This window comes from Silurus meridionalis, chromosome 4, assembly GCF_014805685.1.
Source record: "Silurus meridionalis isolate SWU-2019-XX chromosome 4, ASM1480568v1, whole genome shotgun sequence".
In the NCBI taxonomy this organism is placed as follows: domain Eukaryota; kingdom Metazoa; phylum Chordata; class Actinopteri; order Siluriformes; family Siluridae; genus Silurus; species Silurus meridionalis.
The window spans coordinates 39,445,574-39,472,229 of NC_060887.1; positions in this window are offsets into that span (position 1 = coordinate 39,445,574).

Sequence of the window (26,656 nt, forward strand, 5' to 3'; positions counted from 1 at the left end):
TTGGTGTCTGTTTATATAGAATTCTCATGAGAGACTTTCAGTTCAAGAACCACCCGGGACAACAGCCAGTGATGCTTCAGCACACCACTCAGCCACCACCCAGGTTCAACAATTACAAAAATACACTGTGCCCAACCCAAAAAGACTTTGCCCAAGAATCACCTATAACAACTTTGAAGAAGGGCCACCACGGCCAACTCTCAGTAAATAACAGGTCCAGCAGTCAAAAAAACATCCACAGATCGATGCCCAAAACACTGCTGTAGCTTATTATTTTTATTTAATCTATTGTTAAACATTAACACCTGAGAACAATGGGAAATCGGTGGCGCTGGCTCGACCCAGACGACTAAAGCATCGGTATTTGGCTCTGAAGGTCACAAGTTTAAATCCAAGCCACACCAAGTAGCCACTCCTAGCCACTCCATGTGTCACTCTGTTTAGAACATCTGCCAAATGCCGTTAATGTACTACATTACATTTGCGGCATTTGGAAGATGCCCTTATCCAGAGCGACTTACAACTGAGCAGGGGAAGATCAAGGGCCCAGTAGTGGTGGAATTTGAACCTGTGACCTTCCGATCCAAAGTCCAACGCCTTAAATACTGAGCTACCACCTCCCCTAAGCCCAACACCACACTCACCTGCACTCAATGACCACCCAGACCTGGGCAGAAAAACCAATAAACCCAGCACTAAAGGATCACCCACAACCCAGAACAACAAATAAAGATTACCTACACATCACCCAAAGACCACCCAAAGTCCATAAAGCACAACAAACAAGGACCAATTCACTTTGCCCAGCACCCATGGAACACCTGGGCTAATACACAAAACACTAATACTCAATGACAATCCAGCTCCCCTTGCAGGAGGAAACCAAAAGTGTTTTAAAGTGTTTTTTAAGCCTGAAATTAAAAAAAGGAAAAAAATTGCTGGACTCTTCCAAGAAGCTCGTGAGAAGAATCATTGCTTCATTAATGGCTGGCTTGGACAGCAACTGGCTGGATCTTCAAAATCTGTTAAAATGCACATGGCGGTTAAGAAAAAAAACACAAATATTTCTACACATAAAATGTTTATAATTAAATGATATCTCACATATGCATCGACTTGGAAAACTTCCAATGAGCTGCCATGGCATTAAAACCCCTGACCAGTGACATATGATCCAACGAAGCACAGTTGATGGCCATGCTGATCTCTATACACCACACAAAGCTTCTACAATGGACACAAAAGCATTAAACTTGAACAATGGAGCAATGAAACAAGGTGGATTGGGCTGATCAGATCATTTTTACAGCATGTGGATGGCTGGGTGGGTGCGGCTTGGCTGGGGAAGAAAGAAACTTTATAATTGCCACATGTACTTTAAAGCACAGTGAAATTTTATCCTCGCATATATCCCAGCGAGGTTAGGAAGCTCGGGTTAGGGCTCAGGGTCCGTCATGATGCACAGAGAGTTAAGGGCCTTGCTCAGGGGCCACAAAAATAGCTGCTTGGCAATAGTAGGGCTTGAACCCAGAGCCCAGACCACTGAATTACCACGTCCCCAAATGTATCTTCTACATTTTATCCTTTAATCCAAATGTCACACCTCTAATGGAGTCTACTTCTCAAATGTGATTGCACCAGGAGATAGCATTTAAAAAAAAAAAAAAGATTCAAAACCATGCGATTTGATGTTCTGCTGAAAAACATTGAGTCCTGTGGATGTTCCTTTGAGGTTATGTTCCACCGACCTAAGAACCCCCTTATGGTAATGGTGTTCCCAAATGGCAGTAAACTCCTTCAGCTCCCTGCACAAGCTGTTAAGAAACGGACTGAGGAACAAGACACAGTGTTGACTAAGCCTTCCAATTCCCCACATCTCAATCCGATCATGGGCCTGTGGGACATGCTGGACAAATATGTCTGATCCATGAAGGCTCCACCTCGCAACGAACAGAATTAAAAGGATCTGCTACTAACGTCTTGGTGTCAGGTACCACAGGACACCTTCAGAGGTCTTGTGGCATCCAGGCTTTGAAGGATCAAAGCTGACAGAAGGAGAACACAACTAAGGTGTTGTGTTTAATTGTTATGGCTAATTGATGGACCTTATGTCTCAGAAATGATGTTTGATGATGTTTGTTTGAGTCTTCATGCATGGTGTATTTCAAATTGCATTGCAACTTCACAACCTCCACAGCAGGAATTCAGTAGGATGATGTTCTTTTCTTTGTTCTTTTCTATTTACATATAAATATGGATTCATTCGATTTAGTGGCTTGAATGAAGTTTTCACAAACACTTGTGCAGGGCTGTAGTTCAGAGAAGGCTGATTCTAGAAGAGATCATTGTTCAGGGAAAACTTTCACAAGTTCGATCAGACTCGTTTAATATGCAAACTGACGCCTTTGCATTGTTGCTTTTTAATAGTGATGTCACCCCCTGACCTGCGTATTAGTGACACACATGCTGATTTCCATAGCAACCATTGTGACCCTCGCGTACGGATCCAGAGCATTGTGTCTGAAAGTGTCGGAGGAGGGAGTGTTTACAGTGATGAGCTAATGGGAGTGTGTTGTGTGTTTCTGCTGACTCATGCTGCGAGTTTCACCTGATCCCATTACCCGGTGTTGTGTGTGTGTGTGTGTGTGTGTGTGTGTGTGTGTGTGTGTGTGTGTGTGTGTGTGTGTCTTTCAGCCTACACACCTAAAATTATGCACGCACACACGCGCTCTCTCTCTCTCTCTCTCTCTCTCTCTCTCTCTCTCTCTCTCACACACACATTCACACACACACACACAGGGAAGAAAGTGCTGAATCACAGTGACGGTCCAGATGAAGACGTCAACAATCACATGGGTGTGTGTGTGTGTGTGTTTGTATATATATATACAAATGTATAAATATACAATAGGATACTGTTTTACAAAGAGTTCCCTTCTTACCTTTTATTTAGTTCTGTGTTCTTTTTATTGAGATAAATATAAAAAAAAAATTAAAATTAAAAATAAATAATAATAAAATAATAAAATAATAATAATAATAATAATAATAATAATAATAATAATAATAATAATATATGGGCTGAAACGATTCGTCAAGCAACTCGAGTAATTTGAAATACAAAATAATCATCATGCTTTGTGTAGTCCATTTAATTACACACGGAACACTGTATTTCCGCACGGACCGTTATTACTGACGCACCACCCGTTAAACTCTGAAGAGCTTCAGACAGGTAACACAGAAGACGCTGCAGAATGGAGAAACAGGGAGAAACCAGCGAGGGTCGAGGAGAAGATTCATACGGAAACCGCATAACAAATTCTGCCTAATTCCGAGTTTTTTTTCTCGCAATTCCGACAATATTTTAGTCAATTGGGAAACGTCGCCCCTCTGTAGTGCCAGAAAGTTTTACACATTGAAAATAAAACGGGCTCCAATCAATAGAATCACATGCTATCAAACTGAGCCTGTGATCCCTGGAGAGATTTCTGTCTTACAATCAGCTCTGGAGGAGACGGAACAAGTCAAATGAAGCGGAGGAGCTTCGTTCATACACCAACTGCTTCACACTTCAGCACGACAGCATGGTTACTGGTGGATGCACCTAAAATGTTGGATATTTACAAGAAATAAAGACGAAACCGGGAAAAAAAGGCAGAATTTCAAGAAAAAAAAGGCTAAAGTTTGGGATCATTTCAAACTAAAACATAAAGAAAACACTGTACGGACCTTTTTATTTTTAGTTATATATTTCTATTTGCATTTTGATGTACAGCAATGTGGCAAATCACAGATATTCTTGTGTGCAGTTTCAGCAATCAAATGTAAATGTTTTTAAACAGAAAACAAATGACTTGTTTATTTTAAGAGATCTGTCCTATTTTCTCTTGGATATTTAGTATTTAATAGAGAAAAAGTACTTTGCCGATTACTTGATTAATCGTTCGAATAATCGTTCCAATACTCGATTACTAAAACAATCGATAGCAACGGATCTTTAACCTGCAATAACTTAACGTTATCAGTTTCTCACATCGTTGTGGAATCAATTTGGCTCACTTTTCTTTACAATGTTGCTTCAGTTCAATGAGGTTTGTTATTACCATCTATTATGCACAGACTTTGAGCCATTCAACATTCTGTTCTTTTTCAGACATTCTGTTTGCTGGTCTGCTTGGGATCATTGTCCTGTTGCATGAGCCAGTTTCAGTCAAGCTTTCAGCTGTCAGTCAGAAGGCCTTGTATTTGACTCTAGAACACTTTTGGTATACAGAAGAGTTCATGGCCGACTCAAAGACTGTAAGGTGCGAAGGTCCTGTGGATGCAATACACAATAGGCCAATTTGTAGTTTTATTTTCCTCAAAAAAAAATTGGAATGTCATTATCACCATGCATTTAATATAACAGTAATCCTTTACATCTATTCATTTGGCAGATGCTTTTGTCCAAAGTGACTTGCAGTAATTAACATGATGTATCATATACGTCATACATATTTCCTAAGACAATAGACTAAGAATAAAAAAATATCTGCTGCATGACCTGTTATTCCTATGGGCCCATATCAGCTCACGGCTGAGTGACTGCTGAGTCATCACGTTCGGTTGTTTACTTAAATAGATAGAAAAATATTTCAGAAATCCTTAGATTAAAATCTCTTCTTGTTCTTATTCCTTTTGTATTTCCTCCTGCTGAAGTTCTGCTCTGAACACACCTCCGAGTACGACATGCAGTGAAATGCTTTGTACGACTGTCCAGCATAAGGGAATAGGATGGGGAGAAAAATAAAACAAAGAAAAAGAAGGCAGATAAATAAAGAGTATAAACTATGTAAAATATAAAATATATAAAGATATAAAGATATATGAGGAAAACCCGTCAAAACACTCTCAATGGTGCAGGTGTAAAAAGTCTTTTTTACCTGAGAGGGTAGTTTAAAGTCCCTTGTACTCAGATGGTACAGACGCTGCTGGGCCTTTTTCACCAGGGTGTTGGTGTGACAGGACCAAGACAGGTCCTGTGTGATGTAAAAACCTAGGTACCGGAAACTGTCCACTCTCTCCACTGGGGTCCCATTGATGTTTAGCAGTTTAGCAGTGCTTCTGCTTCGTGCTGAAGTCAACTATTAACTCCTTAGTCTTGCTGACGTACAGGAGAAGGTTGTTCTCCTGGCACTATTTCTCCAGGTTTTTAACCTCCTGTAGGTAGGCTGTCACATCTTTGTTGGAGATCAGGCCCACCACAACAGTGTTGTCAGCAAACTTGATGATGGTGGTGGAGTTGAAAGTGGCCACACAGTCGTATGTGTACAATGAGTACAGCAAGGGGCTCAGAACACAACCCTGGGGAGCTCCAGTGCTGAGAGTGAGGGTGGATGAGGTGTGTTTTCCCACCCGTACGGCTTGTGGTCTGTCAGGAAGTTAGAGATCCATTGGCAGGCTTAGTCCCAGGACCTCCAACATAGGGGTGAGTGTGGAGGGAATTATTGTGTTAAATGCTGAACTGTAGTCCACAAAGAGCATCTTTGTATAATTCCCTTTTCTGTAGTCCAGGTGGCTCAATGTAGCATGGAGGAGATGAGCAACGGCGTCCTTAGTAGAACGGTTCTGGCGGTACGTGTGTCCAGAGTGTCTGGTAGTGATGCAGTGATGAAGTCTCTGACCAGTCTCTCAAAGCATTTTATCATTACTGAGGTCAAGGCTACAGGGCTGGGGTTTCTTTGGGGCAGGAACAATAGTGGACTGTTTGAAGCATGAGGGGACAACAGACTGTTCCAGTGAGAGGTTGAATATCCTAGTGAACACCGATGCTAGCTGGTCAGCGCAGGCTTTCGGGAAACCCGACCTGTGATGCCATCTGGTCCTGCTGCCTTCCTGGTATTCACTCTCTTGAATGCGCTCATCATGTCAAGCTCTGAGATAGTGAACGTGTTTAACTCTCTGGCTCTGTCCACGTGCATGCTGTTTGTGCCGCAAGCCCTGCTAGCGTGGTTAGCTGCAGCCTCGATGCGAGCATTAAAGATGTTTAGCTCGTCTGCTCGTTCTGTAGTTCGTTATTGTTCTTATTATTGTGTTGTTGAAAGATTTATGATCAAACTTTTGATGTCACCCAAATGAGGATGGGTTCCCCTTTTGAGTCTGGTTCCTCTCAAGGTTTCTTCCTCATAAAATCTAAGGAAGTTTTTCCTTGCCACAGTCGCCATGGCTTGCTCATCAGGGACAAATTCACACCATTCACCTTAACTGCTGATTTGTGTAAAGCTGCCTTTGAGACAATGTCTGTTGTGAAAAGCGCTATACAAATAAACCTGACTTGATTTGACTTGACTTATTTGCAGTGCAGTTACAGTGTTTTGCGGACATGTCCCCAGTTGGGAAACGTTCTGATGGTGGTTTTTTGCACCGTATCATCCGCTAGTTTCCCGATGAATCCCACAACCGCTTCTGTAAACATGTTGATGTCATCAGAGCTGTGCCTGAACATGTCCTAGTCTGCGTCATCCAAAGCATCCTGCAGAGCGGCCACCAATTGGTCAGTCCCTCTAAACCGGAGCTTCCTGTTTCAGCCTTTGTTTGTACACAGGCATGAGGAAGATGGCGGCATGGTCCGATTTCCCAAACAATGGAGGTGATTGTGCCTTGTAACTTTTCTTGAATGGTGTGTAACAGTGGTCCAGTGTCCTTTTGCCCCTGGTGGGGCAGGTGATGTGTTGATGAAAGTTTGGTAGTGCGCGCTTGAGGTTGGCACTGTTAAAATCTCCCACCACAATGAGCGAAGCATCCCGATGCTGTGTTTGTTGAAGTATTATTGTCTCGTGTAAGTCCCATACTGCAGTGTCCATGTCCGCTTGAGGTGGAATATAAACGGCACTGACTATGACCGAGCTGAATTCCCGAGGTAGATAAACATTTAATGGTATGACATTTAATGGTCAGTAGTTCCAGTTTTGGTGTGCAGGAGCGTGAAAGGGTTAACGATGCTTTTGCTGTCTGAACAGTGGTTGTTAACCATCAGACACACTCTACCTCCTCTTGACTTCCCCGACTTCAGTGTTCTGTGGATGCAGTAAACTGAGAAAAACTCGGCCGGTTGGATGGCGTGGTCTGGGTTCAGCCATGTCTTGGTGAAGCAGAAAAGGTTGCAGTCCCGAATGTCCCTCTGGTACTTGATCCTAGCCCTGAGGTCGCCGAGCTTGTTTTTTTCAGTGACTGGATCTTGGTTAACAGGATACTAGGTAAGGGAGTGCAGTGTGCATGTGCCCTCAGCCTGTTCCTGATGCCGGCTCCTTTCCCTCGCGGATGCCGGTACGGGTCCTGTCCTTTGTTCTCCCTCAGGAACTCACTGGGTCCGTGTTTAAAGAAACGGCGAAGGGTGAGTGGATTGTACACCAATAGATATAAGAGTGGCTCTGTCATATCTAATGATGTCCATCTTGTGTAGATGGAACGGTAACTAAGTAAATAAAAATATAAAATAAAAAAAAAGTAGCCGGAGCAGCCGACATCACTGGCACTACTTTAAGAATCCAGTCCTCCTTTGTAAAACAAATCTACCAATGGGTGCAGACAGACCTAATCCAACTCCTCCCAACCAAACCCCTAAATAATAAGATGTTTTACAGCATTGAAGAACAATCATAATTTGTGCAACGTATTATATGCATACTGAATTTTCTCCACCACCTTTTGATGACTCCACCTAAGAAAAACTGGATTAGAGATAGTCTGGAACAATCAGTACTTGGCCAGTCGTTCTGTCATCACCTGCACTACCCAAATTAAAAGAATTTCACCACAGGTTCTTCAAACCACGTAGAACCACTGATCCCAGCAGTCTGCCACACATAGAATTTTTTAAAATCCATCCACCCCCTGCATTCATTCAGTATTTGGACAACAGAGGGATATCACTGGAATATTATTTAAAGAAACGTTTTGCTTTTACACATTTTGACAACAACCTAGAAAATGACGGATCTTATACCTGACATCAGCATAAAATGTATTTAATTACATTTCAGAATAGGGATAAAAATATGTATTTATCTTTAACCTTGCCATCTTGAGGGTGTTCTCACAACATTAATTGCCACAGCAGCTGCTCTAAATTTCATCTAAGAATTTAAATTTAATTAGGATAATCGACTGCAACGCAGGCATTGGTTAAATATCTTGTTCAATGACGTCTTGTATGAAAGCTTATGACCTTATCTCTAACCACTGAGCCATCACTGCTGTTTTATCTAAAATCTCGTTCAGATTACATTCAAGGTACTTTGCAAATACTCCAAGCTCCTGAAATGCCGCCTGCGCAAGAGAAAGAACATGACTAGTGTTATTGTGTCCAAAAGATTGGAATAGCTGAACCTTTCACTACGTAAACATGAATTTTACTGAAGTAGTGCACCAGTGCTGTTGTTGAACAAATGTTGGTGTACCAATGGCTAAAGGAGCTCTGAGTCAATTGGGGAAAAAAAATTATACTCAATGGAGATCAGAAAATCCACTGTCAAAAAGGATGGAGAGAAAACAACAAGAACAAAAATGTAGAAAAAGGGATTCAAGTCTGAAAAACTTTGAGATGAGTCTCACCAATGTAGACCCCCATCCAAAGCTTCAGGTGCCTGTACACCCTGGTGGTATCTAGGATACTTCATGTGCAATCAGGAGTTTTGGAAATCTGTTATTCAGAGGGATATTTAGTAAGATGACATGGGTGAGAAGCAAATCAGATTCTGGAAATGATCACCAACAATGATGTCTTGCTCGTAATGGAACTTTAATAACACATTATACACAGCGTAGGTGGACATTTAAGTATTGAACTTCTCTTTTCTATACCGTGACCAATTAATATAGAGTTCATCCCCCTTTATAATAAGCTCCACTCTTCTGGGAAGGCTTTCTACTAGATTTGGTGGGGGGTTCTGTAAAGATTAGTGTTTGTTTAGCTAGAAGAGCTTTAGTGAGATCATGGCAACAGCACTAGCTGTACATAAACAATATAAAGCTACATAATATATGTGTCAGTCGTGTTGAATATAAGGTAATCGATCGGTTCAGAGGTCAATTTGCATTTTAATGAGAAACAAAAAAGAGAAAGGTTTCAGTTTTATTATTCAGTAAATAATATAGAAATTCTGTTTTTCAAGAGATGTTTTTAGTAGGAAAACTAGTAGAAAACTGCATTTCCTTAAGAGAGTGTGAAGTGATCATACAGCCAACACAACTCCCTGGTGTCACTGAGGAGTTGATGCAGAATTGCCTGAGTCATGTGACACTACAGTTTTGATGGCAAAAATCCCCCGAAAGATGGTTTTGCTTATGAATGAAATTTGCATTTAGACAGTTGACATGCCTGTGGAGATTAGTGATCATTCAGCTCAAAGAGCAGTAGTGAGACCAGACACTGATGTTGGAGGAGTCTCCGGTTCATCCTAAAGCTGTTCAGTGCGTTTAGAAGGTTGAGATGGTCTTTCACTCTGACCCCTACACCAATCACAGTTTCTTCATGAAGGTCAGATTTGTGTATGGAAGCACCATGCTGGAACTGGTCTCAAATTTTAAAGCCGCTTTATACAATTGTGTTGCTTAGACTTTGTTCCAACTGTTTGGAAAAAGAACCATGTATGAGTATGTGAGTATATATATATATATATATATATATATATATATATATATATATATATATATATATATATATATAAACAATATACAGGAAATAACACAGTGTACAAAGTGTCACACTTCCGTGTACTAATAACAATAAATAATACACCCTGATGCTATATGCTACAGTATCATCATTGCTGGAGAACGACTCCCACTCCTTGTATGAGACTCCTTCAGTGACAGACTGGTACATCTAAGTGTCTGAAGGAGTGAAACAGAAGGTCTTTTCTCTCTGCTGCTATTATACTTCACATTCAATTCAATTCATTTATTTTGTATCGTGCGTTTAACAATGAACATTGTCTCAAAGCAGCTTTACACAGATAATGTGGTGATATAGATGAATAAGCTGTTCTTTATAAGTGTAAGTTTGTCCCTGATGAGCGAGTCGGTGGTGACGGTGGCGAGGAAAAACTCCCTGAGATGGCAATCAGAGCTGCTCCAAATGAACCAGTCACCAAAATATACACTTGTGTTTTTAACTGTGCAATAATAACAATTACGTTTTTTATGCAATAAATGTACAATAACACTAATTTAAAGGCGTACAATATCACCCATGTATGTGCAATATTACCAATGTGCAATATGTTTGAAAGCGTAACTACTTATTGGAGGTCTTTTTCTTCAGTATTTATACACTGTAATGTACAATGCATACTCGATACCCACGGGGGGGTACGTTCTATGACCCCGCGATATGAGGTTGCGAGTATCGAGGTTCTACCATATATACTTTTACTATGTCTTTACTTTATATATATATTTGCTGTAACACAAATTCCCCCACTGTGGAAGGTACATCTTATCTTATAGTATTTTAATATCCAATAGCAGTGCATTATTAATGTGTTCTGAGTTTCTTATATAAATAAGCACTGTGCCATTAGGTTGAAAGTCCCTCTGTGAAGTGACGTCTGTATGACTTCTCTGAGGACTCACACTATTATTACATTTTCTCCAGGTTTCTTTCTTTAGTGCCTTTGCTTTTCTTCCACTGTTATTTCCAGATATGGTCTCTTTCATTCTCCACAGAAACAGACTACACCCCCTATCATTTCACCACAGGCTGAGAGCTGTAACGTCACGATGCACAATAAAAAGATCAGGTATACCCAAATGTAACCCAAATATCATGTGAATGAGCGTTCTCCTCATTACTGATTACCTGCACACAAGCCGGACTTGTTATAAAGCCCATGTGATATTTTACTCATGTTTCGAAAGGTTTATATTTCATGGTAGGAAAGGAAACATGGGCTTCTTAAAACATAGAATATCTGAAGAATTCTCCAAAAAAAACATACTTTCACGGAAACATAAAATATGAACAGCAGCGACGCTAATTTCTCTCCACTGCTTCTCTTTCTCTCCCCATCCCGAGGCGTCCTGAGGTCCTGAGGATCACACTGATGATGAAAACCTGATTCCAGTTACTATTGACTGCTTGGACTTTATACAGGCTCACTCTTCACAGAACTGTTTCACGATCATTCCTCATATTGGTTGCTGTAATTCATGGAACTGTAATGAACTGACATTTGGTGTAACTAAAGGTTTCTTCTTCATGCCCTCAGGGGGAGTGTCACATTCACCACTGGCTCGCTCATTAGGGCTAAACTTCAACAAACTTTAACAAACTTCTAGGCACTTCACTTATACACTCTTATATACAAAAAATAAAGCTGCTTTGAGGCAATTGTCCATTTTAAAAGTGCTCTACAATTAAAAAAAAAATTAGTCTGTTTATACTAAAAAAATAATTCTTTGGTACTTTGCTCTTAGTGGTTAAGGCTAAGTTAAGTTAAATTCCAGCCTCACTAAGCTGCCACTAGAGGGCTCCAAAGTAATGCCCTTAACCCCATAGCTGCTCAGTTGTATAAATAAGATGAGAAATGTAAGTTGCTCTGGCTAAGGGCGTCTTCTAAATGTGTTAAGATGTAAATCAGTTGATCTCCTTGTTATTACATGACTTTAGAGTTATAATTAAGTTCTACAGACTGATTAAAGAGTTTTTATTACAGTAATTATAAAAGGCTCTAGTTTAATAATTTAAGCAGCTCTGCTGTAATAACCAGCCTCCTAATGTCTGGGATTAACCCTGACTCTGATATTACCGTGTGACCAAATCCACAGAACGAAGTCTCAACATGCAGTTTACAAAAATCGCTGGGGATGAAATCAGCCTGCAGTCATGTTGTAATGATCCCCTGCTTACAGTCGAATGAATGAATGCAGAGAAGAGATTAAAAATATATATTTTAGCTTGAGGCAGTAAAATAAACTGAAAAATCCAGAAACATCATCAGATAAAATATAAATAAAAAGTAATGTGTAATGGGATTTATTTATGTAGCAAGATCTCAGTCAAATTACTGTAATACCTGTAATTCATGTCTCACAGCACAACTCATTACACAATCCAGTGCACAATCATGCCAGAACACATCTGCCCAAACCGCCATTTACTGACCGCTGACTGAAACACCACAGGAAGCAGTTTGCTATTTTAAATATATATATATATATATATATATATATATATATATATATATATATATATATATATATATATATATATATATATTTTTTTTTTTTTTTTTAAATAAAGCAAATCAGCTTTCTAAAAATCTTTATTTTATTTTTATCTTTTATAATACTGTCAGCAGGGGGAGCCATCAATGATAAGGCATGGTTTGGGAATGGTAAGGTTGAATTTTGATGTGTTTGTCATCCCTGCTGGAAGAGGGTAAATACTATTTATTTCCACCACTCTTCACACTTTGGGTTTGTGAAGCATGTAGAGAAATGTTTTGTAATTTTGTCATTTGTTGCTTTGGCCTTTCTGACACTTCCTGTTTTGTGATTTCACATTGCACTGGCATCTAGTAATCATCTCCCTAAAATAAACAAACAATTGAAAAGTGTGGTCTCTTATGCATGTTTCTTTTTTTTTCTATGAAACGAACTCGGTAAAATGGAGGTGGAAGCTTAAATAGTTTGGGGTTGTTTTAGAACAGGTTGTAGACTTATTGAACCAACCATTCCATACATCAAAACCATGAAATTCTGTCTTTGGCTCATCGGAACCAACTTCACCGTACAACTAGACGATGATCCGAAGCGAACGTCTGAGCTCTGAAAGCTTTATGTAGAAATGCTTTCGATCATAGACTGGCCTGCCCAGGTACCACAGCTAAATCCTATTGAACGGCTCTGTTTTTTTTGCCACAGCTGGGGCTCCAACCAGGGTCACCATAAGGGGAGGCAGACACTCTGGCATTCTTTAATAATTCTTTAATACAGTTTGCAGAAACACAATTCGCAAAAAATTGGTTAAAAAATATCATCCAGATCTCAGGATCCAACAAGGGGGTGGAACAAAATGCAGACCACAACAAAGGCAGGAAAACCCAAAGGTTCTCAGAGAATGTTCAAGTCTCTCAAAAGGCACAGCAAAGAAACAAACTCAAACACAAAAACCTTCAAGTGAAAAAAAACGTGAGTAGGCAGGAGAATCACAACAAAGAACACCTCTGAAACTGAGAGAATTCACAAACAGGGCAGGAGGCTCAGGGCACCCAAAATACAAACTCACAAAAATGTCACAAAACATCAGAACAAAACATTAAGGCACCCAAACATAATGACAAAGAACCAACAAGAATAGACACTGAATTTGAATTCGAATTTGAATACACACAGAAAGTAACATGACGCGGATTAGGAAGTAAAGAGTAAGGGGCCTCTGGCGGCATCTAGTGCTAGTTAACGGTAGCACGGTCACTATAATTTTAAGTAAATAATGACATTAATACATTGTTAGGTCAAATAATTTTAAACATGTAACATTTGACTTGAGTTTTAGTTTTTGATGCATAGATTGTTACTTTAAGTAACTATGTCCCCTCCTTCTCTACTATATTTAAATATAGCATAAATGTCGGTAATTCGTTTTCAAAATAAATACTGAAACATCACATATACATAAATATTCTGACCTTTAATCAATACTTAGTTAAAGCACCTTTGGCAGCCCACCTGTATTGGGCAAGCTAGTGTACATTCAAGGTGTAGAAACTTCCCAGCAATGATCATGAGAAATAGGAGGCACCTGTGCTAATTTTTGAGTGTTCTCCCTAAAGGTCTGAATACATAAATACATGTGATATTTTCATTTTTTAAGTAAAAAAAATGTACAGACATTTCTAGGAAATGTATTTTTTAGAGACTGAATGTTCATAGATTAAATAAAATCAATTTGAATGATTCGTTGTAATTTATAATAAAGACACAGAGCTCCTTTTCTCACACTGCTAACACCGTTTAATGCAAAAAAGCCCCCAACTACTGGCAACATCAAGACAAGACATCAACATGTTTTCAACAGCTCCTCCTAGTGGTCCACATGAGACACTGTTCAATAACAAGCAAAACTAACAGTGGAATATTCCGTTAAGAGTGCTTTCCAACACTCCTTCTCACTCATAATCTGAATTATCATTAACTGGTTTCACTCCAGCCATCTTTCTAAGCTTTATGAACATTTCTTCACACAGTGCTTTGTTGAACATGTCAGCAACCATGTCATCAGTGTTGCAATACTTAAGATCTATAACTTCACTAGCTATTTTTACCTGAATGAAGTGGTTTTTAATGTTAATGTGTTAATGTGTTTCTATAAAATTAAAGATTCTTTGCCATGCAGATAGCAGACTGATTATCCTTAAACATCACTGTTGGTCCTGCTTGTGTGACCTTTTAGATCTGTCATCAGTTGTCGCATCCAAACTGTTGCTTGAGGTGCATTCGATCAATGCTATTTACTCTGGAGAGAGCTACACATGCCTGTTTCTTGCTTCTCCAACTCACGGTTGCTCCACTGATTTAAAATATGTATCCTGACATAGACTTTCGATCGTATTGGTCTCCAGCCCAATCTGCATCTGAAAAACTAATACAGTCCATTGGCTTGCCTATGCTGTATACACTGTAAAAAAAGATACACCATATCTACTCAATAAAAATGAGGCAACAGATTACAAGCAATATTATTAATTAAATTTTACAAGGTTTGGTATTAAGTAAATATTAATTAAATGAGACCCTTAATAGTTATCCATTTAATATGAGTAGATTTGAATAGAAAACAGTACAGAATTAATAACCTAAACAAAAATATTGAGTAGATTTGAAAAAGCTAAACTCCCTAATGTGTAAATAGTACTAATGAAAATTAATTTAATTCTACATATCATAATTGAGTAATCATTATCTACATTAATCTGCACATTGATTTGAATTTAATCAATGCAATTAATTAAATCTAAATATTCCTTTCTTATGAATAATATAGCCCAGAAAGTACAGAACTTAAATACTCAAATAAGAATTTTATTAACAATTAATCACTTTTGTGCTTTGGACACATTGTAGCACATCATTGTACACTGCAACCACAGTCTCATTTCAAGCCAGAAGTTGGACCTTGCATTTCAAACCAGACATTTGAAAAGGACAGAATGCTGACTTTAAACTATTTTGTAAAACAAAATAAATGACATACAGAATGGTGATGTGTCCATAAACCTGATTCCATGCTTTCTCACCTCACTTAGCCACTAAATTGGGTCAATAATGATATTAAAGAAAAATCCTCCAGAGGTGCATGTACCAAAACAAAAGCAGAAAAGTGTAATTTGTACGGAGTAAAAAACATTTCGCACTTTGAACTAGAAATCTCACTGACATTCGTGGGATAAGATTCCAAATCAGTGCTAACTTACAAACATAGCACTCTAAGATGTGCAATTCCCAAGCTCTGTAGAAGCTAAACATTGTGTAGCAAAATATGTACACTGCAACTACATTTTCAAGCCAGAAGTTTGCTCACGCATTTCAAACCAGAACTTTGAAAAGGACAAAATGCTGATACTCCATAATGGCATGTGCCAAAACATAAATAATAAAAGTGCAAATTGAACAGAGTAAAATACATTTGTACTTTGAACGTACAACAATTGAAATGTCACGACATTCGTAGGACAAAACAGTGCCAACTTACAAACAAAACACTTTCAAATGTGCAATTCTCAAGCTCTGTAAAAGATGAACATTGTGTAGCACAAAATTCTGCACTGCAATACACTCTCATTTCAAGCCTGAAGTTTGCTCTTGAGGGACTGGACTTTGTTTGAAAGCTTTGAATCATCCAGTTCCAAGAAAAGTTTTTGGAACACCTCAAAGGTGTACTTCAGCTGTCTGGGATAATCAAGATTCAGTGCATAGGTCAAGCCCAGGAGGACAGAGCAAGCCCTTGCAATATCTCCAAGTCCTCTGATGACTTCTACGCCCTCTATGACGATCCCAATGTTCTTTGGGCTGTTGCTTGTAGAAGCTCCAGGCTTTGGGGTCACAGTAATGGCCATTATGACTTGTTCAAGTTCCTCCAAGTTCCCAGTGTCCTGCAACATTACATTGTTATTGTCCTAGTATAAAACTGTCAGAAATATATTGCAAGCATATTACACTACTAAAAAATACATTTATTATTGTTTTCGTAGCTTATAAATCTATTTTATTAGATTTTATTTTCTCTCAGGCCTTGGTGTCAAATTGTTCTTTGTTTTCTTTTCTTTTCTATTTTGATGTTTTTGTACAGGGTTCATGCAGGTTACAATAAGTCAAATTTTAGACCTTTTTAAGACATTTTAAGACCATACAGATGTAAATTAAAGACCTACACGATGCATTACCAAAAAATATTCAGATACATAAAATTTTGAAAAAAATCATCATTTATTTAATTTACAGATAAAGGTAAATTCACATATCTGGATCAAGCAGCTACTTGAGGAATTAGGGAAATATGGTCCTTGAATTAAGTTAATTCAAATATTCGAATCTGACATTAAATGGATACAAAGTCTGTGTCATTTCTGAATTACCATGTGTGAATACAACAGTGAATTATCCGGAGGATTCACAGTAAGCGATTGGAGGTATTAAAAAGGGTTAACCATGTTAAAAAGTGTTTTCTTGGGAGTTTTTCCTCAGTCAATGTGAGGGTCTAAGTCCAGAGGCTGTTGTCGTGATGCTATGTAAAGCCCTTTGAGACAAAATGTTTGTAAAAAGGGCTATACATATAAAATTGCCTTGCCTTTGATTAATTTGTAAAACAAAAAACAGCATCTTAAAAGCACGAGCTGTTATTGGTTTTTTCTTTTCTAAAATAGGGCAGCAGTTCTGAAGGACAATTGTCTATCATTCAGTTTGATGTCCTTATTCATATAATTTGGAAATCTTATGGAACAAAGCTACTTCTAATTTAGAAAATTACTGTACCTGCATCAGTTCCATTATGATCTCCAGTCTTCTTCCAAGTGCTCCACCTTTGGCACGAAATAGCGTCAGTAGCTTGGGAGTGTGCAGTACGGTTTAGCTGTAAAATGAGAGCGTTTGTGCCATTTGAATTTGAATTCCTCCCCTCCTGCTAAAGTTACGTTAGCTAACTAACTTAATTGCTAGCTGCTAATAGACTGACTTCACATGGATTTAGCTCAATTAACTTCACATTTGCAAGTTGCAATAAAACAGTGAAACAACCGAGAGAAGTTATGTTACCTGTCTCGGGAAGACGATCTCCACACACGAGAAGTAAAGCCAACGGAAGTGCGTCAATTGCCGTCTGAAATATAAGATATAAGAACCTTAAAATAAAACCCAATGTACTCATTTACGCAGTTTCATAAAAACATACTGAGGATATGATATTAACACGCAAAAGACCTAGAAACCATGATAGTGAAAATGCTAACCCACATCCTTTAAAATAAGTTTGTCTTCGATACATAAGAATTCTTCCAAAATGTAAGATGCTGTGTTCATATTATAGCGCAACAACATCACACTATAGCCTTCCAACACGAGCTAACTGTGTGCTGCTGCTGAGTCTCTTTTTCTGTGATAACTCATTTTATATTGTAATATACCACTACATGTGTTCTTCTTACTAGCCCAGTGATAACAAAAGAAGTTTTCTTACCCAAGTCAACCAGTTAAATTTTGCAAGACGAGCACTGTGGAAGAAAATTAATATTCACTGTCTGTAGCCTACTCTCTTCAAATGTCTTGTAGGTCTGCTCTTTTTTTTTTTTTTAAAAAGGAGCATTTTGACAGGAAGTGCTTTTCAAATAAAATTTGCCTGATCACATTAATTAGAATTCACTCAATATTCTCTCCATTTGGGATTAGATAAATATAATGCTTAAGTTTTATTTAACTGCAATGGGTAGATTTTATTCCAAACATTTTTATTTGAAATTGAATTAAATATTTGCCTCAAAATCAAAAACACAATTATATTGAATACATTTTAACCAAAAACATTAATTCAAATCTACATGACCACAGAATCATTTTTTACAGTGTAGTAGGCCTAAATTCAAGGTGCCTTCTAGGTATCTCATGATACGTTTTACAGCAGTCCAGTGTTGCTTTGTCGCTAACATACAAAATCTTGCAACATTGTTTACTGTGTAAGCAATGTCTGGTCATGTTCCTGTTGACAAGTAAAGTAGACTACCAACAGCAGACTGAAATTGGATCCACTGCTTCAGTTTTAACGGGGTGTTTGACAAGTTTCGTGCTGACGTCTACTGGCGTGCTTATTGGCTTTGAGTTTTCCATTCCAAATTTTCCAACACATTTTTGGCATATGTTGTCTGACCCATCGAGATTTCTCCTGCTTTTGGTTTTTGAACAATTTTTCCAATCAAATGGGTAAACTTACCCATGTCTTTTATCTCAAGTATTTTGCAAGCATTTGTTTCACTTTCATGTATCGTTTATCACTGAATCCAGCCAAGAGAATGTCATTAATGTACACAGCAATAATGAACATCTCTCCTGTTGCACAAATCCCATTTTCTACGTGATTGCTTCAGGCCATTGATCCTGCAATTTATTTATTTATTTTCCTTTTCTTTGACAACAAAACACTCAGGATGTTGCATGTATGCTTCTTTAAGTTCTCCGTTTAGTAAGGTTGTTTTGACAACCATCTGATGCAGCTTTAGTCCATGTCATACAGGTACAGCAATTATTGTCCTAATTGACTGAAATCTAACCACTGGGCTAAATGTCTCATCATCGTCTCCCCAAACTTTTGAGAGAACCCTTGTGCGACTTGACCAGATTCCAAACATCATTTATGTACAGTAAGTCCATTTATTTCTCCATAGCTTCTTTCCACTTGTCTTTGTCTAGACTGGATATAACATCTTTTACAGTCTTGGGTTCAGTTGTCTGGTTATTAGAGACTGTCACCCATTCTCAATAATAATCGGGTGGTTTGCTCATTCTTTCTGGTCTTTAAATCTCCTCACTGTCTCATTCCTAAAAATCAAGCTCCACATATCGTTTCATGACACCTTCCTTATTTGTGCCAGGCTCCTTCTTATTTGCAAACTCTGATTCATTAAATATCACATCTAAACTGTGTGAACACCTTTGCAAGTTTTGCAAGTCCCATACCCAAGAAAAACAAAAATCTCTGCTGTGGGATCCAGTTTCTTTCACTCATCTTTGAGTATATGTGCGTATACAGTGCATCCAAATATATGCAGATGATCGACCTTTGGTTTCTCACCTGTCCAGGCTTCAAAAGAAGTCATACCCTTCACAGATTTTGTTGAACTTTCATTTCTCCAATACACAGTTGCGAGAGTGCTTCTTCCCAGAACGTTTGTGGTAGCTTTGCATCAGCTAACACTGACCTCACAGTCCCCATCAATGTTTTTGTTACTGTGCGCTCCAATTCCTTCATTGTCGAATGTCGAATTCTTTCATTTTGTAGGAAATTTTGAAACTCTGATGATGTATATATTGACCTTTTTTTTCCACACTGTGTTGCTTTTGTCACACTCAGTAAATTGTATGACAATTTTGGAAAATACAACTCATTATTCAGCTTACGTTACTTTGGCTTATCATCAGTCAGTGTCATTTTCTAGCAAAACAATACCACAGCCTGTTGCTTTAACAAAATAACCATCTCCCAATGTAACTTCTTGTGGAGACTTTAGGCTATTTAAACTTAACAAATTGTTTAACTCAGCTATTAGGGTTGCACAAGTCAATGCACTCAGTGCCGGTCCCAAGCCCAGATAAATGGGGAGGGTTGTGTTAGGAAGGGCATCCAGCGTGAAGCATGTGCCAAATCAAATATGATAGTTAAAATTAGAATTTTATCAGTCGAGGCCCGGGTTACCAACGACCGCCACAGGTATCGTTAGCCAACAGGGTACCGGTGGAAATTGGGCTACTGTTGGTCGAAGAAGGATAGATGTAACCTGAAGGAGATTGGAGACTGGAACGTGTTGGCAGGGGACAGTGTAGCTAGACAGCATCGGATGGTGGTCTGTAGGATGGTTTTAGAGGTGAAGAAAAAGAGGAAGAAAGTGAAGACTAAAAGAAGAATAAGTGATGGAAACTGAAGGAGGAAGACTGTAGTGTAAGATTAAGGGAGGAGGTCAGACAGGGGCTCAGTGGTGGTGAAGAGGTGCTGCATGATTGGGCAACTACTGCAGTGATTCTGGGAGGCAGCTAGAAAGGTACTTGGTGTAATATCTGGAAATAGAAATGAAGACAAAGAGATGTGGTGGTGGAATGAGGAAGTGCAGGAGAGCATAAGGAGAAAGAGGTTGGCAAAACAGAATTGGGATCGAAAAAGTGATGAGAAAAGTAGGCAGGAGTACAAGGAGATGTGACAGCAGGTTAAGAGGGACATGGCGAAAGCCAAGGAAAGGGCATATGAGGAGCCGTAAGAGAAGTTGGACACTAAGGAAGGAGAAAAGGATTTGTAGCGATTGGCCAGGCAGAGGGACCGAGCTGGGAAGGATGTGCTGCAAGTTAGAGCAGTAAAGGATGGAGATGGAAATGTGTTGACTAGTGAGGAGAGTGTGTTGAGAAGATAGAGCAGCTGATGAACGAGGAAAATGAGAGAGAGAGAAGGTTGGAAGGTGTAGAGATGGTAAAGCAGGAAGTGGATATGATTAGTAAGGAGGAAGGGATAGCAGCAATTAGGAGGATGAAGAGTGGAAAGTTGGTTGGATCAGATGCCATATCGGTAGAAGCATGAAGATCTTTAGGAGAGATGGCAGTGGAGTTTTTAAACCAGATTGATCAACAAGATTTTGGAAGGTAAGAAGATGCCTGAGGAATGGAAAAGGAGTGTGCTGGTACAGTTAAAAAAAAAAAATAAGGGAGATGTGCAGCCATGCAGTAACTACAGGGGAATAAAGTTGATCAGTCACACCATAAAGTTATGGGAAAGAGTAGTGGAAGCCAGGCTAAGAGAAGGGGTGACCATCTGTGAGCAACAGTATGGTTTCATGCCGAGGAAGAGCACCACAGATGCATTATTTGCTTTGAGAATGTTGATGGAGAAGTATAGAGAAGGACAGAAGGAGTTGCATTGTGTGTTTGTAGATTTAGAGAAAGTGTATGACAGGGTGGAGAGAGGAGTTGTGGTATTGTATGAGGAAGTCTGGTGTGTCAGAGAAGTATGTGAGGGTGGTGCAGGACATGTATGAGGACAGTGTGACAGAAGTGAAGTGTGCAGTAGGGAACGACAGACTGGTTCAATGTGGAGGTTGGACTGCATCAAGGATCCGGTCTGAGCCCTTTTCTGTTTGCAGTGGTGATGGACAGGTTGACGGACGAGGTCAGACAGGAGTCTCCCTGGACTATGATGTTTGCGGATGATATTGTGATTTGTGGTGAGAGTAGTGAGCAGGTTGAGAAAAGCCTGAAGAGGTGGAGATATGCGCTGGAGAGAAGGGGAATGAAAGTCAGTAGGAGTAAGACAAAGTAAATGTGTGTGAATGAGAGGGAGGGCAGTGAAGGGGTGCGGTTGCAGGGAGAAGAGGTGGAGAAGGTGGAGGAGTTCAGGTACCTGGGTTCAACAGTGCAAAGTTATGGAGAGTGTGTTAGAGAAGTAAAGAAAAGAGTGCAGGCAGGGTGGAGTGTGTGGAGAAGAGTGATAGCAGGAGTGATTTTTGATAGAAGAGTATTTGTGAGCATGAAAGGACTGTGGTGAGACCCGAGATGTTGTATGGTTTAGAGACAGTGGCACTGAGTAAAAGACAGGAGGTGGAGCTGGAGGTAGCAGAGCTGAAGATGTTTAGGTTTTCGTTGGGAGTGACGAGGATAGACAGGATTAGAAATGAGTTTATTAGACGGACAGCGTATGTAGGACATTTTGGAGACAAGGTGAGGGAGGCGAGATTGAGATGGAGATGGTTTGTTCAGAGGAGGAACATAGGGTATATCGGTGGAGAAATACTGAGGATGGAGCCACCAGGATGGAGGAAAAGAGGAAGACCAAGGTGGAGGTTTGTGGATTTGGTGAGGGAAGACATGCGGGTAGTTGGGTTAAAAGAGGCAGATGTAGAGGACAGGGCGGTATGGAGACGGATGATCTGATGTGGCGACACCTAATGGGAGCACCCGAAAGAAGAAGAAGAAGAAGAAAATATTCTCAGTTTAAACATTTGATGTGTTTTTGTTGAATTCTTTTTTATTTACATTTTTCTATTTGAATGAAAAGAGAAGGGATGGGTAATGGACATAAACAAGCCATATATTTCACAACATTAAATGTAAGTGTAAATTAGACTTTTTTTTTATCTTTAAATCTTTGAATGAGTTGCAAAAGGTCTGATAACTTTCAGCAAACTGATTTACATTCAGATGGTAAATAAGGAAAGTAGAGAGTGAGACAATCACAATGCAACCACCGTCCTTCTCCTCCCACCGGCATAGAGCAAATACTAAAAATAAACACATTGGGAGACATGCTAATGTGAGAAACCTCTGTAGCCTGTATAGAAGTTAAGAATTAGAGTAATTGTATGTGTTTATTTGTTTTAGTAATTAAATCATTTATTTGAACAACACTGCACATTGGTAACGAGGACATGAGGCTCCCCAAAAAGTGGTTGACTGTCATAACAAATGTGCAACACAGAGTGAAACTGAAATATGTGCTTAAGGATGTGCTCAGTTATTCTTAATGGCCATTAGATTGGATAAGAGTTGATCTTTATAGTGTAATCCTATTTCAACATTCCTGTCTTATCTGGCTTTCTTTATTGTCTGGCTGGTTTTACTAATTGGCCATTATAGACTTCCATTTATGACAGGATTTGTTTTGTTATTTTAATACAAATGCTGTTGTCTAAGCCCACATGTTTCTCTTCAAAAAAAAAAAAAAAGAAAAAATTATATATATATATTCTATGTTCTCTGAACTAATAAACGCTATGTTCTCTGACAAATAAACGCTATTCTAACTTTGGAAAGAATATATCTTTACCACCATTTTATTAAAAAGATAGAAAACTGATGGAATATAAAGTTACTCAAAACTAGAACTCTGAGTAGCAGACAGCTTGATGAGTTTATTTTCTGTATCTGATCCGTTTAGAATAAATAAATCCTGGTTGTTCAATTAAAGAAATGTTGCAAAACTGTTCTTAGTGTAACCTGTGATAAAGAAGAGAAATGAGGTGACAGGTGGAGAAAATGAACGGGCAGTGACATGCTGAAGGTGAAGCCTTGACGTCAATTAACCAATAAATTCCCTAGCTGACTTTTATATGATTTATTAATACTGTAACTACTGCGTTCATGCCAATATATAAGAAAGCAAAAGAGATTTAATTACCGTGCAAATGTGATGCTAGAATGAAAGGATCCGTCCAGTCACCAACAGCCCTCACTTTATTTTTCCTGAACAATGTGATCTAGTGTGCTAGTATTGATGGTCTTGTGTAACTGAACACACACACACACACACACACACACACACACACACACACAGTCGATCACACACATTATCTGTTTTTTTTTAAAGAAATCTTTAATTTCTCTCATAGTACAAGTCAAATTCTGTGTGTGTGTGTGTGTGTGTGTGTGAGACAGGTTGTGTGTAAAGTGTGGACAAGCATTGCCAAAGTGTACATTTGCTGTCTATAATCTGCCATCAACACCAACTCCCTGCTGCTCTCACAGTTCAGCCCTTGCCCAGAAGGGGGCGGTCAGGAGCTCAGCAAGGTGACAGCCAATTAGAATTCCCCAGTAAACAAGTGCATTAATACAGCATACAGTTCACCTCAACACAGTACATATACTCTGATTATCTTTATCTAATATATTTTATATTATAGTTCTTTTTTAGTTTAATGCACAATTTTCTGAGCAGCTGATCAGCTTTACATGGAAATTGTATTCTGTAGATAACTATGCTTGTGCAAATACCAATCTTGATATCTTGTGAAATCTGTATAGATGTGTGTGTGTGTGTGTGTGTGTGTGTATGTGTAATGTCGCTCATGGTATTAGGGGATCAGATCATCAGGTGTGATTCTTCAGAAGTTCTCATTTCACTTGCCTATGCCTATCCCTTGTATTTAATTCGCCCAAGTTCTCCCACACCACCCCACTGATGCGCTCTCATTACAGGCTTCCAGTAGCTGCACATATCAGATTCAAAACACTAATGCTTGCCTATAAGGACAATAATGGACCAGCACCATATTGCCTCAGAGACACACCATCACACCTCGCACTCTACCACGCTTTCTGAGATCCTCCATCATTGCTTGACTGGTACTAACTTCTCTCAGAATGAGAGGTAAGTATACTTCAAGGCTCTTCTCTGTTCTGGCACCGAGGTGGTGGTATGAACTTCCCCTAGATGTCCAAACAGCAGAGTCATTGGCTATCTTCAAGCAACAGGTGAAGACCTTCTTCTTCCTGAAACACTTAAACTAACACTATCCAAGTTTGCTTTGTTAAAAGAAAAGAACAACAAAAAAACCAACAGAGTTGTAGGCAGATTTATCTTAAGTTTGTTATCTACGTACCAGTGTAGATTTATTCATTGCTAGAGACTCAAAGGACTTTTGTACGTCACTCTAGACAAGGGCATCTGCTTAGTGCAATACATGTAAATGTAAAGCAAGTATGACCGAGGTCATGAGCAAGGGCTTGGTCCAACAGGTTGCTCTGTGGAGGCCATGCCCGCCTAAGGTACGGACCTGGAGGGGTCCAGGCAGTGGCTTGCTTCAACTGCTTGCGACCAATCTCCCTGGTCTGAAGTGAAAAAAGGGGCACTGGACTCGGAGTCATCTGAGGAGGGGTTCTCCAGCGAATGAAAGGCTCTCTGGTCAATCTTTGTGGCTAGGGTAATCAGGCTCTCAAGGTCAGGTGATAGCTCCAGGTCTTCTTCTGAGATGTAACCGTCAGAGGAGCATAGGATTATGATCTGTGAGGGTATGCAAATATGCAAACGAAATATCAATTTTGTTTGACACCAATTAGGTTCTTATTTCCAAGTTTTTAAGGTGCATATATGATCATTATACCATGTTGCTTTTTTTTTCTAATCATATTAATTTTAATTTACATGATCTTTTTATGTCTCATATGCACGTATGTGTATAATTTCCCAATAATACATCTACTGGCATCGTCCTGTATTGTGTTTTTGCATTAAATGTTGTATAATTTCATTTTAGTGCAGTGTTTGTGGTTTGTCTTATCTTATATTAATTTATGTTGTGTTTTGTTTCACTGTGTACTGGTTAACTTGACTTGTTCCTGGCCTTGGCTCTGGATTTCTAACAGTTCAATATACCTGTTCTGTTTTCACCTTCATTATTTCATTTTAGAGTAAATATTAATGACCATTTCTTTCTCATCTTCTATTCTTCTCTATTCAGTTTTTTCCCTTTGACCTGATTTTAATAAAGATATCTGTGTTTGTTGTTTAATATGGAATAAACATTTGTGATGCATGCAATCTTACACATTTTTATTACATTAATTTCTTTATTATAGAACAAAATACAATGCATATCAATCGTATAAAATTCACCAGAAAGCAGTAGTATTAATAACCATGTTCTACTAAAATGTGTTTCTACTGTAAATGTAAATATTTTTACATATGGAAAATGCTTTTAATAAAAAATTTGTTTTATTTCTAGATTTTTATATTTAGCTAAAACACAATTTGAAACAAAAACACCATTAGCAACAATGCTAATCAATAGAACAGAAAAATAGAAGTCATGCAGAAAATGTGTACAGTGGGTAGATTATTCATTAGTCTTAGTGAATTAATTACAGATTGTATTCTGTTTGTAGGGATCAGAAATAGTCTTTATGGGATTTTTAAGGTTCAGTTTTATTTTTACCCTCCTTCATACCAGATTTTAAATAATATCTGTCTCAAAAACTAAACTCGAAAGGATCCGTCCAGTCACCAACAGCCCTCACTTTATTTTTCCTGAACAATGTGATCTAGTGTGCTAGTATTGATGGTCTTGTGTAACTGAACACACACACACACACACACACACACACACACACACACACAGTCGATCACACACATTATCTGTTTTTTTTTAAAGAAATCTTTAATTTCTCTCATAGTACAAGTCAAATTCTGTGTGTGTGTGTGTGTGTGTGAGACAGGTTGTGTGTAAAGTGTGGACAAGCATTGCCAAAGTGTACATTTGCTGTCTATAATCTGCCATCAACACCAACTCCCTGCTGCTCTCACAGTTCAGCCCTTGCCCAGAAGGGGGCGGTCAGGAGCTCAGCAAGGTGACAGCCAATTAGAATTCCCCAGTAAACAAGTGCATTAATACAGCATACAGTTCACCTCAACACAGTACATATACTCTGATTATCTTTATCTAATATATTTTATATTATAGTTCTTTTAGTTTAATGCACAATTTTCTGAGCAGCTGATCAGCTTTACATGGAAATTGTATTCTGTAGATAACTATGCTTGTGCAAATACCAATCTTGATATCTTGTGAAATCTGTATAGATGTGTGTGTGTGTGTGTGTGTGTGTGTGTATGTGTAATGTCGCTCATGGTATTAGGGGATCAGATCATCAG